This window comes from Pagrus major, chromosome 16, assembly GCF_040436345.1.
Source record: "Pagrus major chromosome 16, Pma_NU_1.0".
Taxonomy (NCBI): Eukaryota; Metazoa; Chordata; class Actinopteri; order Spariformes; family Sparidae; genus Pagrus; species Pagrus major.
In genome coordinates, this window is record NC_133230.1 from 15,873,507 (window position 1) to 15,886,339 (window position 12,833).

Here is a 12,833-nt window from a genome sequence, read left to right on the forward strand (position 1 = left end):
AAGCAAAGAGGAAAAAAGAGGAGGAGAAGCGTGAAGGAAAGGATGAGGGGAATTAAATACAGGATGAAGGATGAAGTGGGCCTGGATCCAAGGAAATACAATTTCCAGCTGACTGTACGCTCTGTGATTTGTGATTGCGAGGAACTGGGAAATAGAAAAAAAAAACAAATGGTTTTCTTTGCAATAGATTCTGTTTTGTAACTGAAATATAAGAAGAAAACAGATGAGGACGGGGGTAAAAGCGTGAACTTAGAATGAGATTAGGGTGAGCAGGGTGCTTTATCAGATGCTTGACAAGGTGAAATGGATTCTTCTCTGTCAAAGACTTTCCCCCAAAATTAGGAGAAAGGGAAAAAGAAAGAGAAGATTATCATTCAGAAGCAAACTCAAGTAAGAAAGCTCTTAAAGCAGGCGGGAGATTGAGAGAGTAAGAGGGGAAAAGAGACAGGCTTTAGAGGGGGACAGATAAATAAGACAGACAGTTGGCTGTTTTATTTTCTCGAGGAGTAAAGACAGTCCTTCACTCCCACATGTTTAGAAAAGACTGCATCATTTAAAGTGATGTGAGGAGGAGAGGGCGGGGAGAAGAGAAATAGACTTTTACAAGGGCAGGCAACAGAGAGCGGTCGAGAAGGAACCAGACCACATCCCTCGTGACATTGGCAGAATGAGCGTCCTGATGCTCGGATATACAAAACTGGACTGAAGATCGGGAACGCCGCAGCAGAGAGGAACAGAGGAGGATCTCATCTATTATTCAATCACATCCATCTAATGACCGTCAAATTGAAAGACCTTAGATAATCTTTGAGACTAATAAGCTTTTAAAAGATGAAGTCCCCTCTCTGCTCGCAAACCACTTTAAATTTCCAAAGCCTTATCTGTTTGAGACGATTGCCAATCTGCAACAATCAGCAGAGATCAAAAGCTCCTCAGCAGCGGGCACAGTGTGCAGCGCTTATCATGACCGGGGAACTAAATTAAACGGTTATCAGCGACAGCAGTGGCCGGTGGCTCCACCAGAGTGGAGGCTTGAACCAATAATAAGTCATGAGGTAGTTACCTAACTACATCTGGCAGGTCCTAATAGGCCAACGGATCTCATTGGATTTTATATTAAAGGTTTTAAAAACTGAAACGGGAGGTCAGGTCTTTTAAAAGAAGAGAGAGGCACAGAAAAGGGATAAGATCATTCAAATTATCGAAACTTATATGGAGAAGCAACATCCCATCAAATTTCTGTCAGATCCCTTCAGGGCTTTACAGCTTCATCATGAGTGATTTCACATCGATCTAAAATAAGTGATGGGATTTTAATAGAGATATATTCATGAATTTGGCTCCAGTTGCTAAAGTGGTGATTTAAAAAGGTTTACATCTGAAGTACGACCTTCAGACAGAGATAATCTGCAGGAAATGGTGTCAAATGAGCAGAATATGTCTTGAATTACTTTGGTTTGACTTTTTTTCTTCCGAAGTCAGACAAACGTAATTGACTTTTTTGTGTCTCTGCTAGCAGTTTGAATGTAGGCTGAATGCAAGGTTAGCCTAGCTTAGCTCATTTCATAGATGTCTGTGGGTTCACATGTTAAAATTCTCGGAGGATTGCTGTCTGACCTCACCAAAGTACAGGTTTTATTACTCATTTAAGCAATTTACAGAAAATTAGATTATATCAAATTTACAGTCTCCTTCTTTTGTACTTACTATGACTGTTCAAAACCAGATAATGTGAAATATATGCACTATAGTGCCCTCAAAAATTCCCACAGTGGGATGTCATATTATACACGTGAAAACAACCCAGTCACCAAAATAAATGTTAGCTAAATACGCTTCTGCAAAGCTAAGTTCAAACTTTACATTTCTTTTGGTTAAATTTTCTATTTCTCTCTTGTCACAGTGCTTTGCTTATTCTCTGGTTAGGTTTAGGTACACAAACCACTTGGTTATGATTAGGAAAACATCATGGTTTGGCTGAAAGTACCTGTTTTGGCCGCCACAAACACGGCTGGAAATGGCCCGACTTCCCCTGAAATATATCCGGTTTTGTTGCCACAAACACAGCTGGAAATTGTCCATAGGTCCGCTAAAAATCACCTGGTTTGGTCGCCACAATGACAGCCTGAGATGGCCTGACTTCCCCTCAAATATATCCAGTTTAGGTCACCACAGACATGGCTGGAAATTCCCTGCAGTCTCCTTAAAAACACCCTGCTATGTCGTCACAAAAATGGCTGGATATGGCCCGACTCCCACTGAAAAAAAATCCAGTTTCGGTCACCACAAACACGGCTGGAGATTGTCCAGAGGGCTCCTAGAGATATCCAGTGGTGTCACGCTTACAAATGTTGAAACAACTTGCACCTTCGTCAAAAATATCCAGTAGATCCACACTTACAGATACAAACTTACGAACTATGGTCAACCGCAGCCCGACTGATTAACTCCACCGCCGTCCTCTCCACCTTCCGATATTAAAGGTCAGGTGATAAACACGTAATGTGAACATGATACAGCACGTTTTGTACAAATGTATGACACGTACAAACTTGGACATATCTGTGTTTTGCAGAAACACTAACTGCTGACATATCCTGACGACGGGGCTGGTGAAAATTACCTTTTCATGACACTAAACCTGTCAGTGATGATGAATCATACGTGTCTCAAACCTCAATTTACTGCTCACTATAGAGTAAACGATTGAGTGTCTATTATAAGGGGAATAGTGAAAGAGTTAATGAGCGAGTGATTCTGGACACGACCCAAGATTATAAGAGACAGATGAGTCATTCAAAAGAGCTAGAAGCAACACAGTCAGTGTACCTTTAAACAGCTCAGTTCAGCGCGGATAATTGCTGAATCTCCCGATGGTTCACTGATTCTTAGATAGTGTCACTTTCTCCTCAGTATTAGTTTCCATGTGGATGCAGCTATGACGCACAGCCACTGATAATAAATATAGAAATGTCAGGAAAAATTGTTCCAACTCTAGGGATTTTCTCCATTTGTGAAAGAATTGTAGTTGTATAAATATTGTTTATTGTGTCATCGTTCTTTTTGTCAGTAAAGAACCTGACTGGTGAAAACTAGGGAAGCACCATATTGGATCTGTGCTGATATCTGATATTTTTCAACCTGTTTTGGCCTATTGCAGATGCCCACATATGCACATATTCTCTCCTGTAGTGAAGATAATATATTGTTATGTCTAGTCTTATTGTGGTGGCCCACTGACAGATGCAGACATTCGCTTTTAGCCTTTATTTTTGGATAGCGCACACTCTACCACAGGCCTATTCAACTATTCTTTAGAAGGGCCAGATTTGAAAAAAAGTGCCAAGGAGCCAGACTTTTACATTCCCTATCTCTGACCTGTAAAACCTCATTTGAATGTGTTTAAACAATGCACTTTTTATTTCTTTTGTTTTATTTCTTTGTTTATTAGTTTTCCACTATTGAAAAATGAACATAGATACAAAAGTACCAAAATCTTAGAAGTAGGTTTTTGTTTGATTCGGTAGGAATTTGTCCGAGCTGTCTGTTTGAGAAATAAGAAAATCCAGATCCGAGACACACGCCTTTTCTCCACATTCGAGTCTCCCTCTGTTTTTTTACATCTTGTTTCGCATTGTTACGTGTGATATGCACTGATAAATCAGTGAAATCAGTGTTGTGATGTTGGGAAGACGGCGTGCAACGACACAAAATAGAAATAATCAATTATTCCCCTCAAATGCATTCAAACTAAAGTCACAAGCCTTTTTTTTTTTTTACGTAAGGAGTAGAAAGTATTGATATTTGTGTTAAAATGTAGGGAGTAAAAGTAAAACGTCGTCAGAAAAATAAATACTCATGTAAAGATAGCTGAAAAATCAACTTAGGTACTGAAACAACGTATTTGTACTTCGTTACATCCCACCTCTGATTCTCGCTAATTCCCTCTGCATAAACCGCCTGGGTTAAAACTCTTTAATGAACTAAGAGTATTTTTGTGCTTAGCAACGGATCCAAATAACGAATGGGCCAATTACTCTTCTAGCAGAATGATTAAAGGGCCCCCGGGCTGCCAGTTGAATGGGTCTGCTCTACCAGGTGAGCTACCATATTTCATTTTAGAGCCTTTATCAGCCGATACCAGTGTCATGCATCCCTGGTGAAAACAGATGTTTTTGTATTAAACCCTGGATAAAATGTGTTTCCCTGCACTTGAGCCGCTGATACCTGTGATTGAGCAATCTAAACTAAGCTCATTACTCAACCATACATTCAAATGTAAGCAAGGTTTGCCTGACTGTAGAAGGAGAGATTCTTCTAAAACCAAACAGCCCTTTAAAGGATAAGGCTGGAGTTACTCGGTATTTTTTTATTGTCAACAAATCCCACGAAAAAAACTGTCGCTCAGTATTTTACCACACACCCCCATGCCCAAACAGTCTGCTGTGCACTGCAGTTTTTAGCAGACAGGAGTAAATAGAGCATTTGTTGTGACTATTTTCAGCTGCAGATTAATACACATTCTCTGCTACAGCGAGTGAATACTGCAGCAACAGACTAAATAAACAACGGTGCAAGGGTATTATAATGAAGGAATATTTCAAAAAGTGCATCAGTGTGTGGCTCATTTATCTGTTTGATAGTTTATGAATAGCAATGGTGAGCTATGGCACACAGGAATAAGCTTCATCAGGCAGTTTGTGAGTAAGATAAATGTTTTTTGTTGACAATAAGAAAAATAGAGTATCGGCTGCTTTGTCCTTCAAGGAATCTATCCAAAAAAACCTTCTTGCTTTCTGTTGGACAAATAAGTTTACATTCCTGACCGACACTGTCTCTACTGACTACACATATTCTCTCACTGTGACAGTTGTGCAAATACTTTATCTCTATACCTCTCTCTTCATCTTCTGTCTCCTCTCTCTTCCTCTCTAAAAAGTCAAGTCTCCCAGCAGGCGGAAAGTAAACTTCCTGCCAGTGGGGGTTTTTTGCAGAAGGATGTCCTCCTTCAGCACACACTGACAACTAGAAACACTCACATCTGTACAGAGCATTTCTCATCTTGAAAAATAAAGGATTCTCTCTTTTTTTCTACCACCTTTGGTCTGCTTTCCTATCTCTCCTGTGTTGACAGTGGCTGGCCCGACACCCAAAGAGAAGAGAAAAATGACAGAGCGAGGGGATAAGAGGAGGAGAGAAAGTGCTGACGCGCTGTGAGAGCTGGACAGGGCCTTAATTGATCACTCGTTCAGAAAGGAGAGGGGAGGGAGGGATGGAGGGAGGGGGAAATGGGAGGGGAGGGTTAATGGAGGAAAGAGGGGGGTATACGGGGTAATTCATCGGATTTATGAGGGACAGAGGCAGGGGAGATGGGCGCTCAGACAAGCATAACTCAGTCACAGGCATCAGATGAAAGGCCACTGCAGTAAATCACACCACAAGGGAAAATATACTATACCACAGAAATAAACAGAAATTAGAGACATATTTTCATGCAAGCTAATGTGTGATTGGTGTGTAAAACCTCACTGTGTCACTCAGTCAGTGTGTCAGACTGAGTAAAGAGCACGGGGTGTATTTATAGTCATGTTCGGGTCCTTATTCAGCCCAGCCAAGGCTCCCTGTTGGACGGGCTAACTCTTCTTTCCCCCTGATGTTGAAAAATGTGCAGCGCTAGCAATCTAGCAGCACTTAGATTTACTGTGTTCACTCAGATGGAATAAAAGAGGAGAGAGAATGTGTGTGAGGACTGTGTGTGTGTGTTTGTGTGTGGCAGAAGATGAGCCTGTGTGTATGCATCGAATCAATCAGTTGTTGTTGTTTTTTTTTCTCAAAGTGTCCTCTCAGGCCGCAGATATTTCACCAGACTGGTAATTCAGCTGAACCTCACTGGAGGCACATTAGACCTCATACATCTCTGTGAGTGTATAAATGAAGTGGTAAAAAAAAAAAAAGATGCAATCATTGCAAAGCATACAAATGAACCAAAAAGCCTGCAGGAGCCAGAGATATTACAAAACATCAACATACTAATTACATGCCTGTTGAAACACATCTCCACCCATGTGCATGCACACCTGTTCTCTCTACGGGTCCCAGTGAGCTCTGCTGCATGAACGCATCCCAACATCTTGCGGCTGAGGCCGATCAATGCCTTTTAATTACCAAGGGCCCAAAGCGCTGGTCGATACAGCTGACGAGAAGCAGAGAGAGAGAGAGGGGAAGGGAGGCCGAGATGCTCCAGACGGTGATTGATGCTCACTCCTCCCAGCAAGCCTACCTACAGATGTGTCGTTAGGCTTGATTAATCCTGCCAAGCCACATTCACTCACTTTACAGACCGCTGTTTAACCAGCCCGGGCTGCCGCGGTCACAGGGTTAAGTGGACACGAGGTGTCCGCCCCGAGGAACGAAGGCCTCTTAACACATAAGTCAAGGGAGACTAGCTGCTCTCTGTAGTCCAGGCCATCTGACTGTTGTACTCTTTGTATTCATTCAGATTTCTCACTTGACTGGTGGGAGATATTATGATAAAATGCAATCAACAAGTCAAGGTTAGCTACAAATAACTCCAACAAATTTCGGCTCAGGGACCCTTTATGAGCATTTTGGCAAAAGAACGTTACTCATTTTCAAACGAGGAAATCAATGAAGTTTTATCTATGTCTCTCACACAGTGAATAATGAACTAAGACTCATCTGTTCATTGATTTATTTTAAAGAGGCACTCAAGCGATCTAATATTTCATAAAATTGAGGGACTAACAAGACAGATCAAAAACACTGACTGTTTAAAACATGGACGTAGTCTTTGTGACGTCACACACAGGTTTTTGAAAAGTCTTTGTGAAGCTCAGTTTGGTGTCTCCGGCCTCTTGGCCTCTTCCTGACTCCGCCTAGTCCCCGGCTAATTCAAAAATAGGCAAAGAGGTGGATCGTTGGTGGAGCCGAGGCCGGACTGACAGCTAGCTGTCACTCAGATTGACACCCCTTTAATTATGCATTCATTTAAGCTGGGGTTCTCAAACTTTTTACCCAAAGGTCTGCATTTGATTTTTATTTAAGGTCAGGGGTCTGGAAAGACTGGCAATAAGAAATTAAAATAAGGTTGAGTTTGCTGACAACAATTTGACAAAAAACTTAATGCAGCAGAGGCTGAGATATCCTGACTTTTAGTCATTTTACACTTCAAACACTACATTTTCCAGAATGCAAGTGGATATAATCTGTTATTAGACCTCTTTTTAAATCCCAACCTCCAATTATTAAAGCTTGCTTTCTGGTCGAAATCTCTCTGAGCCCAAGCTGAGACATCATCTGTTATTTCTTAAATAACCCCTCCACAGATGTATTAAGGGACACGTACACACTATGTGTGTCTGGCACCTATTTCTTCTTCATTATTACGATTTTAATGAGGTAATAATACAACCTCATAAATATGAACTTTTTTCCATAACTGAATAAACAAGCTGTTCTCAGAGGAAAATAAGGTCCCCAGAGCACTGTTTGGAGCTGGAAAGGTGGCAGGGTCCGCCAAATATAAACAACGTAAAACAGTATGAAATTGTGTTGTCCTTTAAGGTCGGTTTGTTTATTCAGAATCAGTCGATGAAGATCTTTCTCTTCTGATTAAAATGTCTTCTCCAACGCTACATAGTGCTCCTTTAAAATTAGATTCAGTGAGCACAGAGAAAACGTATACTTTTAGCAATGAATGTGAAAACAGCCTCTCTCTCTGCATATAGATCATCCTACGCAGTGAAGCTCGAACATTCAACTGTAGGAACAAGAAAAAAAGCATATTATTGAACGGACGGGGGCTTAAAGACATCCTGAAACTTCCTCCAGAGCCGCAGAGGGCGTTGACGACGTTTTTTTTCAGGCTGAGCAGAACTCTACATGTTGCATACACTAAACCTCTTGTGTAAAATTGGTGGAGTGTCCCTTTAAAGAGTTCCTAATTCGAATAAAAGAATCAGAATACGCAAATATGAATGTCATGGCTGAGCTGTTATCGGCCTGATAAGATGCAGTGAGGTTGGATTTATCGTGCAGTCTTATTAGACGTTTTTTTAGACATTTCCTCAGCTAAAGTGAATCACATCAAATATCTGTAACTTCATATCTAAAACATGAGAGAAAAGAGATGTGATTCAATGCTACTCCAGAAATGAAGTAAAAAAATTCGCATCAAATTACATTTAAATCTCAAGACATACAACTGCAGTTGGTGGGGCACATTTATATCTTATGCAGTGAACCCGTCTTTGGCGGCCCCTCTCAGGGGAATGTTGCAATTCAGTGCAACTCTAATGGATTTACTGAAGTGAGGCAAAACAAACAGGGATAATCCAGGACTATGCATGAAGGGTGTTAAGAGTCTTGAATTAAACCCCGTTAGGCCTTTTAATTATACATATTACATAATTATACAAGTTTGTTTGTTACATAACGTTATTTGAGATTCCAGATCCGTCCCTCTATTCGGAGAAGCAGACAAGGAACAGACACAAAATAAAAGCAATTTTCTTGGCGCGATGGATAAACACACGAGAAAAGAATAAACCCAACAGCTAAAGGCGACGACAGCTGCTTCTGTGTAAGACTGAGAATGGCATGTTGGAGAGACTCCCACGCTGTTTTCACCAACGATGTCTCAACACAAGTGGATGTGAAGAGGACATTTTCCCCCTTAGGTGTGACTACGGTTTAAGAGCCACTCTGTGGGTCTGAGGACATTAGTCTAAGCTGACAGTTAAAATCAGTCAAGTGTTCAGGAGTGTTCACTTTCTCCTCCTCTCCACTGCATGTACTCAAAAGGTATTCAACCCGTGGCTCTTTACCCGTATTACAATAGGTTTATACTTTATTTTTAATTTTACAACAAATACAAAGTTGATTCTTGGGGTTAGAAGAACAGGTGCTGTGGTTATGGTTGCTGAATGACTAGCACTGCTGCTAATCAGTCAGTAGCCACACCTGATAGATAATTAGTTTAAATTCTACCTTCCCTCTGAGTTTAACATGACGAAAATGGAAAGTGAGGGCAGGTGGTGAAGCCCGGGTGGCAGCCTGCAGTCAGCATATAGCACCCACGTGAGACAGCTATAGTGAGATGAGGATTTTCACCTCAGCAGTGCCAAAGCACACAACATTTTATGGGCTTGGTTCCACGGGGTGCATTAAGAAGCCCTGCATTTTTTAGTTTTGAATAATGATTCACCTCAGTTCTGCCACTGCTACCTCCTCACTGACTGCAACTGCTCCTGTTGAGCACAGCGAACAACATAAAGATCTGCGCAGCTTGTGACCATCAAAATGTCACCGTGGCCGTCCCTCTGCCAGAATAATGTGCTCTGGACCTTTTTATTAGCGGGCCATGCTCCGTGCAATGAGACCCGTTATGTACTGTACAGCACTTCTCCTTTTCCTGCAGTCCTGGGGCTGTTTTCAGGCAGGAAATGTGCATTTTTAAATAGAGTGAACTTAAAGCTATGAAACCATGGCCGCTCATATATGAGATGTCTGCTATTGAAGCAGTCTTTCTTTGGTCTGAGCTGACATTTATCTAGCTCTAAAACAAGTTGTGACATTGTGCTTTTCTATTCATCTTAAACCTCTTTAAGCGACGGAAATGCGGATGAGGGACACTGAAATGTTTCCTGCCAGCAAACTGTCACATCTGTTCCTCGTCATGATCGGCCCTCCCTCACTTTTTATCCAGCGGGCTGTAACACTGCAGTTAGAAGTGTTGAGAAGAACAAAAAACGCTGTCAAGTCTACTTCAGCCCCTTAGCCCAGTCATTCTGTGCCAGATGATTTTGCCCTGAACGTATTATTTACCACCAGCGATGGAATATGAGCTACATTTGCATAAATTCCTCCCACACATGCACACAAATTGCGGGACTCATCTCCCTGAATGCAAGGCGGAGAAAGGAAACCTTGAGATTGAATGGAGCACACGAGTGGGACTCATGCACATCACCTTGCTTGGCAGCTCACAAAAGAAACATTTATCAAAGTGACTGCTGTAACATTTTGACAAATTCGTATTTAAAGACGTTAAAAGCTTGTTAGGAACACTCGTCTTTCCCCTTGAAGAAGTTAATTGGTCCCAGATGAGCACTGCTGTTGCTTTATCACTTTATGTCTTTATAGGAGGACAGTCTTGACATTGTCAAGGTTCCTCTGGAAAGGAAGAGAATCCATACATTAATAAACACAACCCGAGTCCCATTTAACAGCTGGTAAAAAGCCCCCTGCAAGTTAATTCAAATTACTGTCAACATAAAGAAAATGAATCCCCCCCCCCCCCCCCCCCCCCGTATATATCTTTATTCAAAATATTTTCAAGTTAATACTTCAAACAACGATTTTTCTCTTGTCGTGACACTGTGCTTATGCTTTGGTTAGGTTTACGCACAAAAACCACTTGGTTAGGGTTAGGAGAAAATCATAGTTTGGCATAAAATACCCATTTTTGTCACCACAAACAGGGATGGAGATGGTCCAGCTTCCTGTGAGAAATAGCTGGTTTCGGTTTCCACAAAAACATCTGGAAATGTCCCCAGGTCTCCTTAAAAAACACCTGGTTTGACACCACAAAAATGGATGGAGATGGATTCACTTGCCGTGAAAAAAAAGCCAGTTTTGGTTTCCACAAGAACGGCTGGAAATGTCCTCCGGTGTCCTTAAAAAATACCTGGTTTTGTCACTTCAAAAACAGCTGGAAATATCCAGCTTGCAATGTACAACTTTGTTGGCTTGTAACATGCCACCACCATCCCCCCCACCTCCTGATGGGAGAGGGTACAGTAACAACGTGATATGCCACGTTTGCTACAAATGTCAACCTTGAATGTATCTGTGGTTTGCAGAAATGTTAACTGTTATCATTACATCCTGGCGACTGGGTTCAATTTATGTCAGAGTAAACAAATTCAAACAGACAGCAGTTTTTTTCCCAATATATAACTTTATTTAAAATATTGTTACAATTTATTACTCTACACAACATTTTCAAACCTTTTTTTTCCTTTTTCTTATATTGGTTAGTAAACCTTCATGTGTTTTTTTTAAGATATAAAACTCTCCATTTTGTGGCGTAGTTTTGCATCAGGTGTTAATTGATGTCTCTCTTTTTAACAGCTTATTTCATTGTGTAGTTTGCTATTCCTCCATACAGCCGTTGCCCACGCACAAAAGTAATGATCAACGGTGGCTCTAGCGCTGTACACTATCATTTCCCCAATCTTTATAATTTCTGTTTAAATAAATAAAAGTTTTTGAGTTGGAGAAACAAGAGTGCATTTTGTCCAAGAGATATTCTCTTTTTCTTTTTAAAACAATTATTTACAGGTTATGCTGAAGACGGACAAACAAGGCTTAGGTTTTTAATTAATGTCACACTGACTACTTGCTGTGGGAAAAGCCCCGTGTTTCAAAGCAAAGACGGAAATTAATTACACAAAGGCTAACACTTTTTTTTTTCTTTAAAAACAAACACTTACATCCACCCCTCACATTAATAATAATGGGTAGGACATGTCAGCTGAAATGGGAAAGCCGGCAGCTAATGCCCTCCGAGCCAGATACGTGTCCCGAGGTCGACGAAGTCTACACAGAAGCGCTGATGATGAGACAGACGTTGCGGCTCTTGACTGAACCAACAGTGTCAAAGGAAAGAGACTGACTGAGCTGCCTCTCTAGACTCTGAGCTAACAGACAAGATCTAACACATCTGCCACCCAGTGATGTTATGGAAATCAGTGCTGGTTTGGCACGAGGTTCAGAAAAACTGATGTGTTACTATAGCAACAGCATCATTTCAACACAAACTTTCTGTGCCTTCCACACACGTTCCACTTTTTATTTCACCCCCACCATGTTTGCTGTATAATCCAACATTCGTTGTATCTACTTAGTCCTATCGGAAATTCAGTCCTCTTTTTGTAAATAATCATTTACCTACAAGCAAAGACTGTCCAGCATCTCAAACACAAACACAGGTGGCCCACAGCACAGCGCACACTGACGAACAAACACCGGCCGACCATAGAAAGACGTGCATCTTAACATTCCTGCCATCTCTCTGCTTTCACCCAAACACTGTTACTGTGACATTCAACTCACTGATGGCGAAAAACGGACAACAAATGACAGGATTCACACCTGCCTGTGACCGAGACTGACATGGCACCTGGCTCAGACGAACCGAAAGCATCAAAATATTTTTAAAAACAGTAGCTTTCTAAAAGCCTATTCACAGCAGCATGAGCCAAGGGGACAGAGAACAAACATCAAACAGTAAAAAACACTGCTTTGAATACATTATTGGGAGGAGTGAGTCAGTTGGCTGACAGGAATAAAAGGAACAGAGGCTGCACTGAGCGTGTGGAGCCAACGTGGTGCTGCCACGGCAACCACATCCCCCAGTGATGATGGGGAGACCAACCTGGAGAATGAGAGCAGAGGACAGAAAAGCCAACACACACAAATCACACCACCTCTGTCTGCCTCTCCCTCTGCATCTTTAAAATGAAAAAAAAGAAACATCATGGTTGAACAGCTCCAATTCTAATGTCATCCATCTTTGAATTGGCTATTACTTTGGCTGTCAAAATGACCATCCAGCAATCTGCAGTCTCTTTCTCAATCTACCTACCAATGATGTGTGTGTGTGCGTGTGGGTAAAACACACAACATGCTACTACAGTATGGCATGTATTGCTATAGACTGTTGTGTAACAGAGGCAACACCTGGATGACAAAGAGCAAAATATCTTGTGATGTTCCACTAAATGATAATCAGAGTAGCAGGGAGAAAG